The sequence below is a fragment of the Callithrix jacchus genome, chromosome 22 (genome assembly GCF_049354715.1).
Source record: "Callithrix jacchus isolate 240 chromosome 22, calJac240_pri, whole genome shotgun sequence".
NCBI classification, from domain to species: domain Eukaryota; kingdom Metazoa; phylum Chordata; class Mammalia; order Primates; family Cebidae; genus Callithrix; species Callithrix jacchus.
Genome location: NC_133523.1, coordinates 30,660,198 through 30,676,541, shown reverse-complemented (window position 1 = coordinate 30,676,541; position 16,344 = coordinate 30,660,198). Strand labels below are relative to the sequence as shown.

Here is a 16,344-nt window from a genome sequence, read left to right as displayed (position 1 = left end):
CCAGACATCCTAGAGCAGCAACAAGCCAACCTGTCTGAAGTCCTAACTCATGGAATCCATGAACATGAGAAAAATGGCTATTTTCTCAAGTTACTAAGTTTTGAGGAATTTGTTACATAACAGTTGTAACCAGAACAGATGGATTGATATATGGATAGAGGGAAAGAAAGATAGATAAACAGATACATGATAAGGCAAATAGAGTAAACATGTAAATGCAGAAGCTAGGTGGAACATGCATGGGTGTTCACTGTATGATTCTTTCAACTTTTCTGCATGTTGACAAATATTTAACCATAAAAATTGGTAGGAAAGAAGGATGGAAACCAAAACTAGCTAGCATTTATTGTGTATTACCACAGGCACTTTTACACTCACTATTGCATTTCGTCTTCTCAATAACCCCATAGGTTGATGCCATTTTCTTCATTTTATAGATGAAGAAACTGAAGCAAAGAGAGGTTAAGTCACTAATATAATGTAACAATGGTAGTAAAGGGTCGAGGCAAGATTCCAATTTGGGTATGTGTGATTCTGTAATCTATGCTGTTAACTCTTTCGAGTCTAATCTAAAGCACTTGGCATCCCCATCCACCTCCATCTATTTCTTTGATAGATAGTTAAAACAACAGACTGGAAGCAGTGGTTGACACCTATAATCCCAACACTTTGGGAGGCTGAGGCAGGAGGATGGCTTAATCCCAGGAGTTGGATACCAGCCTGGGCAAAATAGTGAGAACTCCCTTCTTGGCCTCTAAAGTACCGTGACTACAGATGTGTGCTAGTGTGCCTGGTGGACCTCTAGTCCCAGGTATTTGGGAGGCCGAGAAGGGAGGTTTGAGTCCAGGAGTTGGAGGCTACAATGAGCAATGATCGTGCCACCTCACTCTAGCCTGGGTGACAGAGTAAGGTCCTGTCTCAAAAAAAGTTAAAACAACAAATGGCTTCTAACGACTCCTTAATTTTTACACTTCTCCAGTATTAGAGTGTCTTTTTAAGGAGGAAAAATAAAATTCCGATTTAAGATGTCTTCTTTCTGGGATGGGGCTGTCTCCTTCCCATCAATCTTGGCAGCTGGTGGTAAAGAAAATCTCCAGGTGCTAGGAAAATCTTTCCCCAGCGTGGGACTCCAAAAGTGACAAAAAGTCATGTTTATAGTCTCCTTTTGTTCTCACTGCAGCCCGGAGGTGGGGCAGAGTATTTTCAGGAATGAGAACACTGTGAGGCTCGGAAACTAAATAAATGGACCAAGGTCACACAGGATTAAGGGGCAGGACGGTCTCACACTCACTCTGCTGATGCCAGTCCAGTGCGCTCTGCTCGCGGTTCTTTTAACTGGTGGTCTCCAGGCTGCTTTCCATCTAAACCACGCCTGGAGATTAAGCTGCACTTGCTCTCCGGTGCCCGCGGTTTTTGCGGGTGTCTTCTGGCCTTGGTACTTCCAGATCAGCATTCCTCTGATGACTCAATCCTGCAGAGCTTCTGAGTGGGCTCAGGCTTTCAGTTTTCGCTGGGGGGCCTAAAAGGTGCCTGAGTGTCTCATCCAGGTTTCACATGGGGAGGCCATTTGGGGAGACGTGGGGTGCCCATCTTCCCAGCAGCAATGGGCTTCTAATCTGCGTCTTGGAGGCCCGGAGAGGACGTGGCGCCTGTCCAGTCCTCAGGGCTGCAGCCCAGAAAAGGCTGGGGCTGCCTCCCTCCTGCTCTGGCCCCCACCGGGACACAGCTGGAGCCCCCGAGGGGCTCAGACGCACTAGTCTCGAGGGCCCAGACGCTCACCCTGGGCTCTGGGCGGGTTCTTGCAGCTCCCAGCCTCGCGCATACGCCGCAGCCTGGATCTGGGCTCGCCAGGCTGGACCCCTCCTTAGAGATTTGGGGCAGGGGTTGGGGCCCGCCGCCACCCAGTGCCGCCCCATCTGGAGCCTGAAACGGCGGCCCTGAGAGGTGGTGGCACTGGGCCGAGGCCGTGCAGCATGGGAGTGGCAGGGCAGTTACCCAACCATCTCCACCCCGGGCACCCGAGGGCTTTTCCCACAGAGCCATGGCCCAAGGTTCTTGCCTCCGCCTAGGGTCTTCTGAGCTCCCCAGCTCTAGAAAGCTCTGCTGGGCGACCTGGGGTAGGGGAGGCAGCTGTACCGTGGCTTCTGACGGCCAGAGCCCGAGGGTCCAGTTTCTTGGCAACAGGTCCCCGACTCAGATCGTACCCCACTTTCCTATTCTCTCTCCTCTCTCCCCTCCCCCACTGAGGCTCTGCGGAGTCACAGCCCAGAGACCTCAGAGCGAGCTCCGGTGTGGCCTAGGGGGCGCGTCCTGTGGGCGGGGCAGGAGTGGGCGGGATGACCACGGGCTGCCCCAGCTGCAGGCCTGCGATTCCCGGCTTCGCAGGGGTGGGGTAGGAGGAAGGCGGGGTGGGGGCGGGGAGGGCCCTAGGCCTGGGCTGCTCCGGCTGAAACGAGTCATTCCGGTGGGGCAGCCCAGCCCGGCCTCCCGGAACCAGGGAACCGGCGGGAGACGCGCAACAATACCCTACCCTGGCCGAAGGCGAGCTCCGGGGCCAGGCCGAAGGGTGGAGTCGCTGCAGAAGCGGGAGAGCCCAAGTCCCGGGTTCCAGCCCGAGCTGTCAGCCTCCTGCCGCTTTTCACCCCCGACCTCCTCTCCAATCCGGTGGGGACACCTTGGGAAGCGGTTTTGGAAAAGCTTCAAGGGTGATTCTGAGAATCACCGCCCAGCCCTACTTCATTACACTTGGAGAAACAGGCACCATCCCAAGGCTGCACCGCGAGTTAGCAAACCGCAAAGCCTGCGAGGAGGGGCCTGGCAGAGGTCGGGATTTTCGCAGGCCTGAGTCCTGGGGGGCCTAGGATAGACCAGAGGGGCCGGGATTCAGGAAGGCCTGGGCGTCTGCCGCCCCAGCAGCTCTGCGGGGTGGGTCAGCAGCCTAGCGAAAATCATCGGGGAAGACGCCTTTCTTTCCTCAATCCGGGAGTGGAGATTCCATTTAACCTCTGTGGTCGGCGGGACAGGAAGCTCTCTCGGTCCCAGCCTGGCGCCAGCACTGGGACCCGAGGGAGTGTTTGCAGGAGCCAGGTATTGGAAGTGAGGCATCCTTCATTTCCTCTGCAGTGAGGTCTCTGATCGTCCGAGTCTGGTTTTTCAAAATCACATGTTGTGAAGACCCCAAGGGGAGGTACCCGGGAGGATTCCTTTATATATGCTCAACCTTGACTCAGACTTGCAATCGGCATTTGATCAAGAAACTTGGTCAGTTCTCCAAACACAAAATCAATCGCTGATTTTATTTTTTTACTTGGCATTTCCTTGGGATATTCTCGATCCTGGGAAGGAAAGATGATGAACTGTTGTCTTCAATTCTGTCCTGCTGAGCATTCTTCTTGGATTCAGGATTTCCTGGAGCCAGACCTTAGTAACTTCAGGTTTATGGCTTTCTGAAAATATAATTTTGATGAATTTTAATCTATTCCTCAAGTTAGAAAATCCCTTAATTACAGGAGAAAACATTTTCAAAGAGAAAGGCCAGACCTGTAGAGCAGGCCCTGGAGCCCCGCTTCTTTGAGAAAATCTCTGGGCAGGCAGGGCCTCTGCTTCAGCCAACTGGCTGGGAGAGAACCAGGCAAGAATGTGTTTCCCACAGCTGTCAGGCCCACCTCTGCCAGTCAGTTCTTGGCTAGGAAATAAAGAAGAAATGGCGGCTCACGCCTGTAACCCAAGCACTCTGGGAGGCCAAGGCCGGTGGATCACCTGAGGTCAGAAGTTTGAGAACAGCCTGGCCAACATGTTGAAACCCTTTCTCTACTAAAAATGCATAAATTTGCTGGGCATGGTGGTGCGTGCCTGTAATCCCAGGTGTACAGGAGGCTGAGGCAGGAGAATTGCTTGAACCCTGGAGGTGGAGGTTGCAATGGGCTAAGGTTGAACCATTGCACCATTGCCTGGGTGATACAGCAAAACTCTGTCTCAAAAAAAAAAAAAAAAAAAAAAAAAAGAAGGTTTGCTTAAAGTTGCTCAACCTCCTGCAGAGGACTGTAGGAGAGAAAGCATTGTCTTGGTTACAATCGTGTTAAAATTGGGCTTTGGTGGCCACATGGTATCTGAGGGGGATATTTCTCCTAAAGTATTTCCAGCTATTAAGTGAGGAAGAATCAATAGACAGAATATCACCATTTTGCATCCCTGATAAATGGATGTAGGCACGATTATTGGTGGCTGCTGACATCAGGAAAAAACTCCATTTCCTCACATTATGTGCCTTGAAATTAAGAAAAACTCAATACCAACTATAAAGTGGTCTAGATATCTCCTGGGGCCCCACTGAACCCCTATGATTGATCAATTCAGGCTTGATATCTGGAGCTCTGGGGGGATCCTGAGAGATGTCTAGACCACTGAGATCACCTACAGTGGTCCCTCTTACCCACCATCTTGCTTTTCTTGATTTTCGTTACCCAAGTCAACCGCAGTCTAAAAATAGTAAATGAAAAATTCCAGAAAAAAAGTTTTGTTAAGTTTTAAATTTCATGCCATTCTAAGTAGCACAGTGAAATCTCATGCTGGCCCACTCGGTCCCATGGATAAAGGAGTTAAGAAGAAATTATTAGGCAGATAGGGAGGGTAAGAGAGTCCTTGGTAACATTTTCCTTTTAATGAAAATCAGTCTCTAAATCATTTTCTTTTCTAACAAAGAGCAGCCTGTAAAATTGAGCTGCAGACATAGACAAGCAAGCTAGAAGCTTGCATGGGTGAATGCCAGCAGCTGTGACAATAGGAAAAGGCTACCTGGACTAGGCATGTTCAAAATGGCAGCTCCATCTTCCCTTCTCTTAGCTAGATGTATGTACAGTAAGGAGCAGGCTACATGGCCCCAGCCAAGCAAAGACCCCATTTACAATATAAGATTAGGGTGGGGTAGGTGGGATGAGGTGGCTTATGCCTGTAATCCCAGCACTTTGGGAGGTCAAGGCAGGTGAGTCACCTGAGGTCAGGAGTTCGAGACCAGCTTGGCCAACATTGTGAAATCCTGTCTCTACTAAAGATAAGAATTATCAGGTGTAGTGGCAGTCGTCTGTAATTCCACCTACTCGGGAAACTGAAATTACTGCACTCCAGCCTGGGTAACAGAGCAAGACTGTCTCAAAAAAAATTAGGGTGGGGTAGCCAGCTTTCCTGTGAGTTATGTAAACATCTCACCTAGTCCAACCAATCTTTGGGCCCTGTGTGAATCAGACACCTTCTCCTCAAGCCTGTCTATGACATCCATTGCTTTCCTCAAGGCCTGGAATTTCTACTTGGGTGCCCCACTCTCTTGCAGGAGAGAGAGCTATTGAGAGCTATTGTCTTTTTCTTTTGCCTATTAAACGTCTGCTTTTTTTTTTTTTTTTTTTTTTTAGTAGAGACAGGGTTTCACCATATTGGCCAGCCTGGTCTTGAACCCCTGACTTCAGATGACCTGCCGGCCTCAGCCTCCCAAAGTAACAGGTGTGAGCCACTGCACCCAGAAAACATCTCTGCTCTTAACCTTACTCCATGTATGTCTGGGTCCTTTATTTCCTTGGCATGAGGCAGCGAACCTCAGGTATTTACTCCAGACAATGAAGCCACTTCGCCACCCTGATGCGATCATCCCCTGTGTATCGGCACTGTCCATGCCCCCTGCTCGTTAGTTACTCAATACCCGTCTGGGTTATTACATCCACATTCATGTAACTTATTACAGTATATTGTTGTAATTGTTCTATTTTATTATTAGTTATTATTGTTAATCTCTTACTGTGCCTAGTTTATAAAATTTATCATAGATATATACATATAGGAAAAAAACATACTGTACGGTATGCAGGGTTTGCTGTTGACCGTGATTTCAGGCAGCCACTGGGGGTCTTGGAATGTATCTCAGAAGATAAGGAGGGACTCCCATTCTAATTTACATGAAATACAAAGTACAGAAGAACGTGTTAAACAGCACTATAGGGACATAATCAAAACAATCTAGCTCTTGTAAAACTGCAGGATAAACGACCCAGTTCTTCAATAATGAATTGCAAGGAAAATAATCACATTTAGGTTCTGAATCAAACAAATGATAAAAAGAAAAAAAAAAAACCTAACGTTTTTAGGACACTTGTAAATTTCAATACTGATGAGATATTTGATATTTTAAGTCTTCTTAAAGTTTTCAGAAATGGTAGTATTTTTATTGTATTTTTAAAGTCATCTTTTGAAAATACAGGCTAAAATATTTAGAGAGAATGATGGGATATCTGGGATTTATTTGTAAGTAGTTTTTTATGGGGAAAGGAAAGTAAGTAAAGGTATAGAAGGGAAATGATGGGGCATTAGTTATGGGAACATGGTGGTTCATTGTGTTATTATCTCTCTGTATTTTTTCTTTTCTTTTTTTTTGACTTGGAGTTTTGCTCTGTTGCCCAGGCTGGAGTGCAATCACATGATCTTGGCTCACTGTAACCTCTGCCTCCTGGGTTCAAGGGATTCTCTTGACTCAGCCTCCCAAGTAGCTGGGATCACAGGCATGTGCCACCATGTCCAGCTAAAATTTTGTATATTTAGTAGAGATGGGGTTTCATCACGTTGGTCAGGTTGGTCTGGAACTCCTGACTTCAGATGATCTGCCTGCCTCTACCTCTGAAAGTGCTGGGATTACAGGCATGAGCCACCACACCCGGCCTTATTCTATTTCATATCATGTTTAAGTTATTTTTTCAGGGTATTCTGAAATTTGTGAACTGGTGTTCGAGTCTGGTGAATTGCCTGGCCTGGGGCTCAGGACAACGGAGACTCAGTGCACTTTGCAGATGCCCCTTCTCTCATGTCCCTTCAGCAAATGCTATTGAGGACCTTTTGTTTTCTTGAGCTCCTGAAATGATGGAGTTCAGTCTTGTGATTAGAAAGTAATGAAGGAGGCCAGGTGCAGTGGCTCACACTTGTAATCCAGCGCTTTGGGAGGCCAAGGCGAGTAAATCATCTAAGGTCACAAGTTCTTAAAAAAATAAAAATTGAAATTAAAAATAAATAAATAAATAAAATAAAAAAAGAAAAAAGAGGCTGGGCATGGTGGCTCATGCCTGGAACCCCAGCACTTTGGGAGGCCAAGGTGGATGGATTGCCTGAGGTCAGCCTGGCCAACATGGTGAAACCCCACCTCTACTAAAAATATAAAAGTTAGCTGGGTGCAGTGGCGAGTGCTTATAATCTCAACTGCTTGGGAGGCTGAGGCACTAGAATTGCTTTAACCCGGGAGGCAGAGGTTGCAGTGAGCCAGGATCGCACCCCTGCACTCCAGCCTGGCTGACAAAGCAAGACTCCATTAAAAAAAGAAAAGAAAGAAGAAAGAAAAGAAAAAAGACAACTTCCTGCAGAATACCAGCAAGCCCCTGAGAGCAAAACCATCATCACACCTTAAAGTATGATTTCATGTAATTATAAAATAGCAGTACCCTACAACCAAATGATTGGAACTCTGTTTTCTTTTGAATAACTGCTTAACAGTTGAAAATGAGAAGGTACTCTAGTAAACAGTTTACATATGTCTTAACTCTGGGAATTTTTATAACATGAAGAGTTAGGTGGCATTATTATCTCAGTCTGCAGATTCATTTACTAAGCTACTGTTGCTGTTACTATTCTTTTCCAGGCCCTTATTTAAAGCACTTGACATAGTAACATCTTGTTCTTCAGAGCAACATTACAAGGTGGATTCATTCCCTCATTTTTTAGATGAAGAAATTGAAGCTTTAAAGAGAAGAGTTTAACTGCCTGAGATCTTAGGTAGTAGCAGGAACTCATCTGCATGGCTTGTTTTTTCCCCTGACTTTAGGCCCATATTCTTTTCAAAATACTATTTTATCTGAAAAAAATAAAAGTGAGTGGAGAAGATTTTTCTTCCTAGTTATTGATCTTTGTGAAATACTTACAAAATTAAGAGCTAGCAGGCACAAACCTTGACAAATGCAGGATACACAGGACCAAGGGCCACTGTGGCCACACCCTGCGGGCTAAGAAACCAGCAGAGCTGAGGGTGCTGGTTTTTGCCCAGCCTCAGAGCCTGGAACTGCCCTCCCCGACACCATGTTGAGGCTCTGCAGTGATGTCTGTGAGGGCTGTGCCTAGGGAGCTGGCCAGAGAACCTTCCCCTTTGCCAAAGTAACCCCACATCTCACGGGATGCATCTGCTTGAAATTGCACCTTCCGAGACCCGGTGCCTCCTTCTTAAAGGACAATGCAGTTTCAGTGATGTCTGTTGTGTCCCAGCAGCTCAAGGCCCCAAGGAGTGCCTCCTGGTCAGGCCTCTCCAGAGACAGAGCAGAAATCTATACTCTGCAGCCTCTGACCTGGCTCACCCCTCTCTTCCTTAACTGCCCAGAAAGGACCCCCAATCCCAGGCTCTCTGAATGTGAGGAGCCACATCTCACCAGCCACTGCACCCAGCTTCTCGGCCACCCCCGAGCTGGGCGAGGGGCCAGGCTCCCTGGCAGCGGCCGGCCTGTTGAGGCGATGGCCAGGGGATGGCAGCTGCGGCTGATTGAAGTCCCTGTTTCCCTAGTACAAAGGCAGCATAATTAATCAGGCAGTAATGAATTCAGGTGGCACCAGCTTGTCACCTCGAGAGAGAGGTTATCTGAGAGGGCTGGAATTCGAAAGAGGGAATCAGGTCACCATTAGGATTTTTCAACATTAAATGTTAATATTAAGTGTGAATTTATTGGAATTTGGCCAAAACGTGATCTGTTGACCTGCAGGAACCCCTCCCCCAACTCTCCAACTCTCTCTCTCTCTGTCTGATGGCTCTCTCTCTCTCTCTGTCTCTCTCATGGCTCTTGGTTCTCTCTCTCTGTCTCTCTCATGGCCTCTGGCTGCCTTTGGCCCCCACAAAGGTTTTCTCAGCTGGTGAGGGTTGGGGGACACTCTGGGTATGCACCTGTTACCCAGCATCCTCTGAGGTGAGAGCTGCGAGGAGGGGGCAATAGGAGGGGTCCTCTCCCTGAGAAGCCCAGCTCCCCAGTACTCTGCCTCCAGAGGCTCAGGGGATGAGCCAGGGTACAGACTACATAGGGAGGGCATGGGTGTCACCTAGGGGTATAGGGTGCTGAGGCCAGGCCCTGCCCACACTCACCCACAGGGTCCTCAGCGTCTGGGAGTAGCCTGGCTCAGCTCAGCCAGGGCTATGCACACTGCAGACAGGCTGATCTGAGTTCAAATCCCAGTCTTCTCAAGGCCCCACTGGGAAGTTTGGGGCAACTCTTAGAACCAGATGTTGGCATTTCTCAGTGTTGTGGGCTCAAAGAAGTGACAATTGTGCTTGTTTAGGGCTTGTGTAAAACAGGCACTCCCTGAGGAGGCTTCTGCAGGTGGAGTCCCTCAGAGCATCACATCCAGGGCCAAGGCCAGCAAGAAGAACAGCCCATTTGCGGCTGCATAGCTCTGTGCAGTCACAGGATAGCCTACAGCTGCTGTGGCCTACACCCACCTCCAAAGTGAATAGGGTGGTTAGAGATCCCACACATCCCCTGCGCCTGTCCGTGCCTAAGCAGGGAAGCAGTGATGGTCTGAAAAGAGAAACTAGACAAACAATATGTGCATGAAAAAGTACACATCACTAATCATCAGGCAGTGCAAATCAAAAACACAATGAAGTATCTTCTCATACCTGTTAGGATGGCTGTTATTATTATCATTATTTTGAGATGGAGTCTTACTCTGTCACCGAGGCTGGAGTTCAGTTGTGTTATCTGGGCTCACTGCAACCTCCGCCTCCCGGTTCAAGTGGTTCTTCTGCTTCAGCCTCCCAAGTAGCTGGGATTACAGACGTGAGCCACCATGCCAGACAAAGTTTTGTATTTTTAGTAGAGACAGGGCTTCACTGTGTTGGCCAGGCTGGTCTCGAACTCCTGACCTCAAGTGATCCACCCACCTCAGCCTCCCAAAATGCTGGGATTACAGGTGTGAGCCACTGTGCTTGGCCCGGATGGCTATTATTTAAGAAGAAAAAAAAAAAAAAAAAAAAAGGCAAGTGCTGACGAGGATGTGGAGAAAAGAGAACACTGGTGCACTGTTGGTGGGGAAGTAAATAGTACAGCCATCATGGAAAACAGTGTGAAGGTTGCTGGAACAAATAAAAACAGAACTACTATATGATCCAGCAAGGCTGAGTATCTCAAAAAGATATTACACCCTCATGTCTAACGCAGCACTATTCACAATTGCCAAGATATGGAAACAACCTAACTGTCCATTGATGGATGAATGAATAAAGGAAATCTGGGATGTACACGATGGAATACAATTCAGCCTGAAAAAAGGAGATCCTGGCCGGGCGCGCTGGCGCACGTAATCCCAGGATTTTGGGAGGTCGAGGTCGTCAGATCATGAGGTCAAGAGATCAAGACCGTCCTGGCTAACATGGCGAAAACCCTTCTCTACTAAAAATACAAAAATTCACCGGGCGTTGTGGCGTGCACCTGTAGTCCCAGCTACTCAGGAGGCTGAGGCAGGAGAATTGCTTGAACCCAGGATGCAGAGGTTGCAGTAAGCCAAGATCATGCCAGTGCACTCCAGCCTGGGCAACAGAGCAAGACTCCATCTCAAAAAAAAAAAAAAAAAAGGAGATCCTGTCATTTTCAACAACATAGATGGACCTGGAGGATATTATGCTAAATGAAATAAACCAGATACAGAGAAGTGCGTGGTCTCACTTCTACATGGAATCTGAAATAGTCAAACTCATAGAAGCTGAAAGTAGAATGGTGGTTGCTGAAGGCTAGTAAGAGAGGGAAATGGCGAGGTGATAGTCAAGGGGTACAAAATTCCAGCTATGTAACTTAAGTTCTTAAAGATTTAATGTACAGCCTAGTGCCTGTCGTTAACACTACTGTATTATACACCTAAAATTTCCCAAGCATGTAGATCTTATGTTAAGTGTTCTTACCACACACACTCAATAATAATAATAATAATAATAAAGGGAGTAGGCCAGGTATAGTGGCTCACTCCTGTAAGCTCAGCACTTTGGAAGGCCAAGGCAGGAGGATCACTTGAGCCCAGGGGTTCAAGACCAGCCTGGGCACCATGGCAAAACCCATATCTAAAAAAAGAAAGAAAAAAAAATTAGCCAGGAGTGGGGGTCCATGCCTGTAGTCCCAGGTACTTGGGAGGCCGAGGTGGGAGGATCAATTGAGCCCAGGAAGTTGAGGCTGAAATAAGCTGTGTTTGTGCCACTGCAGTCCAGCCTGGGTGACAAAAAAAAGACCCTGTCTGTAGATGGATGGATGGATGGAGAGATAGATAGATAGATAAATAAATAAATAAAGGAAATGGGAGAATCTTTGGGAGGTGATGGATATATTCATGGCTTTGATAGTGGTGATGGTTTCAAGATGGTGTTTAAGTATCCCATCAAGTTGTATGTATCAATATGTACAGCTTTTTACATGTCAATCATAGCTTTATAAAGTATTTTTTTAAAGACCAATTACTCAATTTTTTTTTTTAGAGGCAAAGACTATGAATAAGTAATTCACAAAAGAGGTGTGAAAAAAGACTTGTAAAACGTATTACAAAAAAAAATATGTTCTAACGTACCAAGTCTAAAGGGAAATACAAATTAAGCAACGCTTGTCACCCATCAAAAGGGCAGCAATTTAAAAGTCCGATAGGCACTAGCAGGACTATAAGGGTGCTGCTCCCAGAGGATGCTGGTGCCCCATGTATCAGGATAGCTGCACTTTGGAAGCCCTTAGAGCTAGAAATGTGCACACCATGCAACCCAGCAATTTCCCTTCTGTCTTATCTACCCTCAAGAAATGTATATGTGCACAAAGAAAGCATCTCTGAAGCAGCATTGGAAATAGCAGAAGCCTAAATGCCCATCAATATCAAAATGCCTCAGTAGAGTGAAGCAGTTCACAGCATGGGGTTTATAAAAAAAATTTTTAAAAAGTGACTTGGATCTGTGTATATGCAAATAGATCTTTAAGAGGTATGGTTGAATGAAAAAAAATTTTATAGAGCAGTATATGTGTAAAAAGAACAATCAAACTCATCAATAACAATTTGCATGCCTTGGCCAGGTGTGGTGGCTTATGCCTGTAATTTCAGCTATTTGGGTGGCCAAGGTGGGCAGACCTCTGGAGGCCAGGAGTTTGAGACCAGCCTGGCTAACATGATGGAACCCTGTCTCTAGTAAAAATATAAAAATTAGCTGGGCATGGTGGCATGCATTGGTAGTCCCAGCTACTCTGGAGAGTGAGGCAGGAGAATCACTTGAACTTGGGAGGTGGAGGCTGCAGTGAGCTGAGATCATGCCATTGCACTCCAGCCTGGGCAACAGAGCAAGACTCCTTAAAAAACAACAACAACAACAAAAATACATACCATAGTTTTAATGAAGTCCAATATATGTTGCAAAAACAGGAAACATTTCTGAAAAAAAATATTACAAAGTCAGTGCTTCAGTGCTTACCTTTTGGGGAATTGAAGAGGGTAGACATGGATTTTTAGGGGTCCAAGGAGGCTTTAGTGTTCTCTGCAATGTTACAGGGTTTTTTTTGGAGGCAAATGGGTTAAAGTTCCCCATGTAAAATAGAGGTTAGTTTTCGAAAGCAGCTTGGCTGGGGAAGGAGACTGCATCTAGGGCTCTGGGCGTAATGCAAAGTGAAAAGCTGAGAGAATGACTGGGAAGGAATGCTAGTGAAAGGTACTTTAAACAAACACCCTCTGGGCTAGCCCTGGGAGAAAGAGAGGAGAGTGAGAAAGCCAGGAAACCTGGAGCAGCAGGCAGGGAAGGGGAAAGGCCAGATTCGGGGGCATGGGGATTGCTTTGTCCTTACTGTGCCTGACTTTTCAGCAGGCTGGGAACATGCAGAAATGCATTTCCTGATGCTTAAGTTTCCAGCTGGGACAACAGAGGTTCTTCCCACAACCCCTCCTCCTCCGTTTAGCTGAAGATCTGTTTACCCTGCTGCTCAGACAGGAAGTCTTGATTATTTTTGCATAGGGACCTAGAACGAAAAATCAGTGGTCCTTCCGCTGACTGCACTGAAGGCACCATCCAGAGGAAGTAGAGGGTGGTCCTGGGCATGCCTGCTCTGCCCAGGGCTGTTACAGCAGGGCAGGTCTGCCCCTACCCATGGAAGCTGAGGGTCCTCAGGCTTACAGGGTGGATCTGCGATTGCAGCCGCCTGGCCAAGCCTCAGCCCTGGGCTCAGCATCCCTGCCCAGAGCTCCGCCTGTGCAAGATAACAGTGAAAGCAAACCTGTCTCCAAGGCTCCATGGCATGTGGGCTCTGGAGTCTGATCTGACTTCACATCCCAGCTCAGCCCTGAGGCCAGCATGTGTATCTCTGCGCAACCTCAAATTTGCCATTGCAGTTGCTGGGAACTGAGCAAAACAATGTGTATTGTAGAGCTCTCAGTCCATGCATGGCACTCAGTGAGCAGTGGTGCCAGTTAGTGATAATGATGCTAATAAAATACACCTCCTCCTGTCTTTTCAAGACCTTTATCAGAGCAGCAAACCAGCTAGTGTGGTGGCTCACACCTGTAATCCCAGAGCTTTGGGAGGTCCAGGCGGGAGGATCGCTTGAAGCCAGGAGTTCCAGACCTGCCTGGGTAACATAGTGGGATCCTGTCTTAACCAAAAATTTAAAAAATTAGCTAGGGGTGGTGATGTGCACCTGTAGTCCTAGCAGCTTAGGAGGCTGAAGTGGGAGGATCTCTTGAGCCCAGGAGTTGGAGGCTGCAGTGAGCTGTGATTGTACCACTACATTCCAGCCTGGGTGACACAGTGAGACCTCATCTCCAAGAGAAAGAGAGAGAGAGAGAGAGAGAGAGAGAGAGAGAGAGAGAGAGAGAGAGAGAGAGAGAGAGAGAGAAGCAAACCATTGCATATTATAAATGTGGTTTCCAATGGTATTTAGACAAAATAATTTACCTTTAGCGTGATGTACGAGAAAAGCTCTAATTTAATTCAGTAACTCCCCGCCTCGGGTTTGTTGAAGTTTTATTGTTAATGTTTCCTAAATCTCAGTGAAGGTTTAGGAGGGAGATTCCAATGAACTTGGCTTGCAGTGAAGAAGTTGTTTCTAGGGAGGCAGAGGCAGAAGGAAAGCTTGAGCCAGGAGTTTGAGACCTATCTTGAGCCTAGGAGTTTGAGACCCACCTGGGCAATATAACAAGACCCCATTCTCAAAAAAAAAAAAAAAAGAAGAAAGGAAAGAAAAAAAAGGAGTTGTCTCCTCCTTCCTGACAGAGGGTGTTGAGAGGAGTGCCTCCTCCACAGTCGTGTTAGCTGGTCCAGGCTGGAGCCTGATGAGGCTGGGGATGGGGTGGGGAGATGGTGGGCATCTCCTCCCCAGGGCGAGGCCAGGACCAGGATGATGGTAGTGAAGCACTTGCCTGGGGGCAGCATTTAAGGAGGTGCCCAATAACCCAATAATAAGATAGATAATGCTTTAATACAACATTTTAAAAATAAAACCAATGCAAAAAAAAAAAAAAAACCAAAAAAACCCCAAAAACCTAAGACAACAAAACTTCCCCGTACTAAACCATACTTCTAGCTGCTTGGGCTGTCTTCCTGGCCCTGCCAGTTCTTAGGTTTCTAACATTACCTTTCCTGGGTTCTCTAGGGCTGGCCTCTGTCTGCCTAGGTCTACAGGAAGGGATGTGGAAGGTAGGTTCTGTGGGGATGAGCTGGGAAATCTGTTCTTTTTTTTTTTATTGTCTTTGAAATGGAATCTCACTCTGTTACCCAGGCTGGAGTGCAGTGGCATGATCTTAGTTCACTGCAACCTCCACCTCCCAGGCTCAAGTGATTCTCCTGCCTCAGCCTCCTGAGTAGCTGGGATTACAGGCGCCCACCACCATGACCGGCTAATTATTTTATATTTTTAGTAGAGACAGGGTTTCACCATGTTGGCCAGGCTGGTTTCAAACTCCTCACCTAAAATGATCCGCCTGCCTCAGCCTCTCAAAGTGCTGGGATTATAGATGTGAGCTACCGCGCCCAGCCCTTGGAAAGCTTTCTGGACACAATCGTGTGTGTGTGTGTGTTTAATTTTTTTATAACCTTTTTGAGACAGTAAGAGATTCAAACAAAAGAAAGCATAGAAACAAGGGCCAGAAACACGGGAGTGTCTAGTAAAATAAGCAGATTTGAAAACTGTTTTGGAGAAAGCTTTCTACTTTTCATTGTCTGATCTTTCAGAAAATACCCAAGGGTTTGCAAAATGAAGAACAATTTTTTCAGTTTTTAAACACCTTCACCTTCCCCAAACAATGCTGCTGTCACACGTACTGGGCCAAATGCAGACGCTATCTTCCCCTCCAGGATCTGAGCATTTTGTTCACCTGGCTTGTGAGCTCAGTGGACTTGGTTTCAGGCACACCCCTTCCCAATCTGAGGCTCATCCCTCCATCCCTGGCCAGTGGGGCTGGAGGCCCAGTCCCCAGGGATAGTTCCCCACTGGGAGGGGACAAGAAATGACAGCAATCTACCTATGAGGTATTGGCTTATGAGACAAAACATTCATTGGTTGGACTCCTTCAGAAGAAATGGGATTCGGGAAAGGAAAAAAAAAAACCCAACAACAACCAGCCCACCTATTTCTGGAAGCTGCAAGTTGTGTGATGAAACCATGTTTGTTGCCATACAATGTATTCAAATCCAACAGAATGAATGATAACTATTTAGCTATAGGCAGATATCCTGCCATTCTTTTTCATATTTCAAAAAAAATTAATTTGGAAATATTTTGAAATAAGATAAACTGTTTCTGGCCAATTATTTACAGTGTGGGTACAAACACACGGCTGGGAGGTCCCCGGATCTATCAAGGATGGGGGGGCCGGGGCAGGTGAGGAAGAGGACACCCAGGGAGAAGAGGGACCCCACTTCCAAAAGAGACAGTAGCAGAGGCCTGAAGGTGGGGTTTATTTCAAGTTTTTAGGTGAACAGTGCTTTTAAAAAATGAATTCTATAATTTGTTATATTAATAATATACTTTAAATTATCACCAAAAATGCCATATGAGTGCACGATAAGATAGAAATCCTTTTTGTCCTTCTCTTTTTCCTGTGGACTTCATTTCAGAATCACTAAATTTCGTAGCACCTTGGTTTTTTGTTGTTTTGCCAAAAAGAAACTTTTCTGCTCAATAGTATATTAATGCAGAATAGAAATAAAGATGCTTTAAAAAATTCTTTCAAGCACAAAAGGAGATGGTTTTCAACAGATAATTTTACATATTTACATATTTTACCTTAAGCATTTTGTAGTCTCTGCCTACTGGTGAATGGATCAGATTTTTAACACGC

The 16,344-nt window shown here is 46.5% G+C and overlaps 1 long non-coding RNA gene across 1 annotated transcript; it reads right to left on the bottom strand.

Annotated features, from left to right (window-relative positions):
• Positions 1-318: 318 nt before the first annotated feature.
• LOC108589723 (uncharacterized) lies at positions 319-12,623 on the bottom strand. Its single transcript, XR_001909031.4, has 3 exons — positions 12,491-12,623; positions 5,841-5,933; positions 319-3,446 (listed from the first exon to the last, which is right to left on the bottom strand). It is a non-coding gene; the product is annotated as an uncharacterized LOC108589723 (long non-coding RNA).
• Between the last annotated feature and the right edge of the window lie 3,721 nt (positions 12,624-16,344).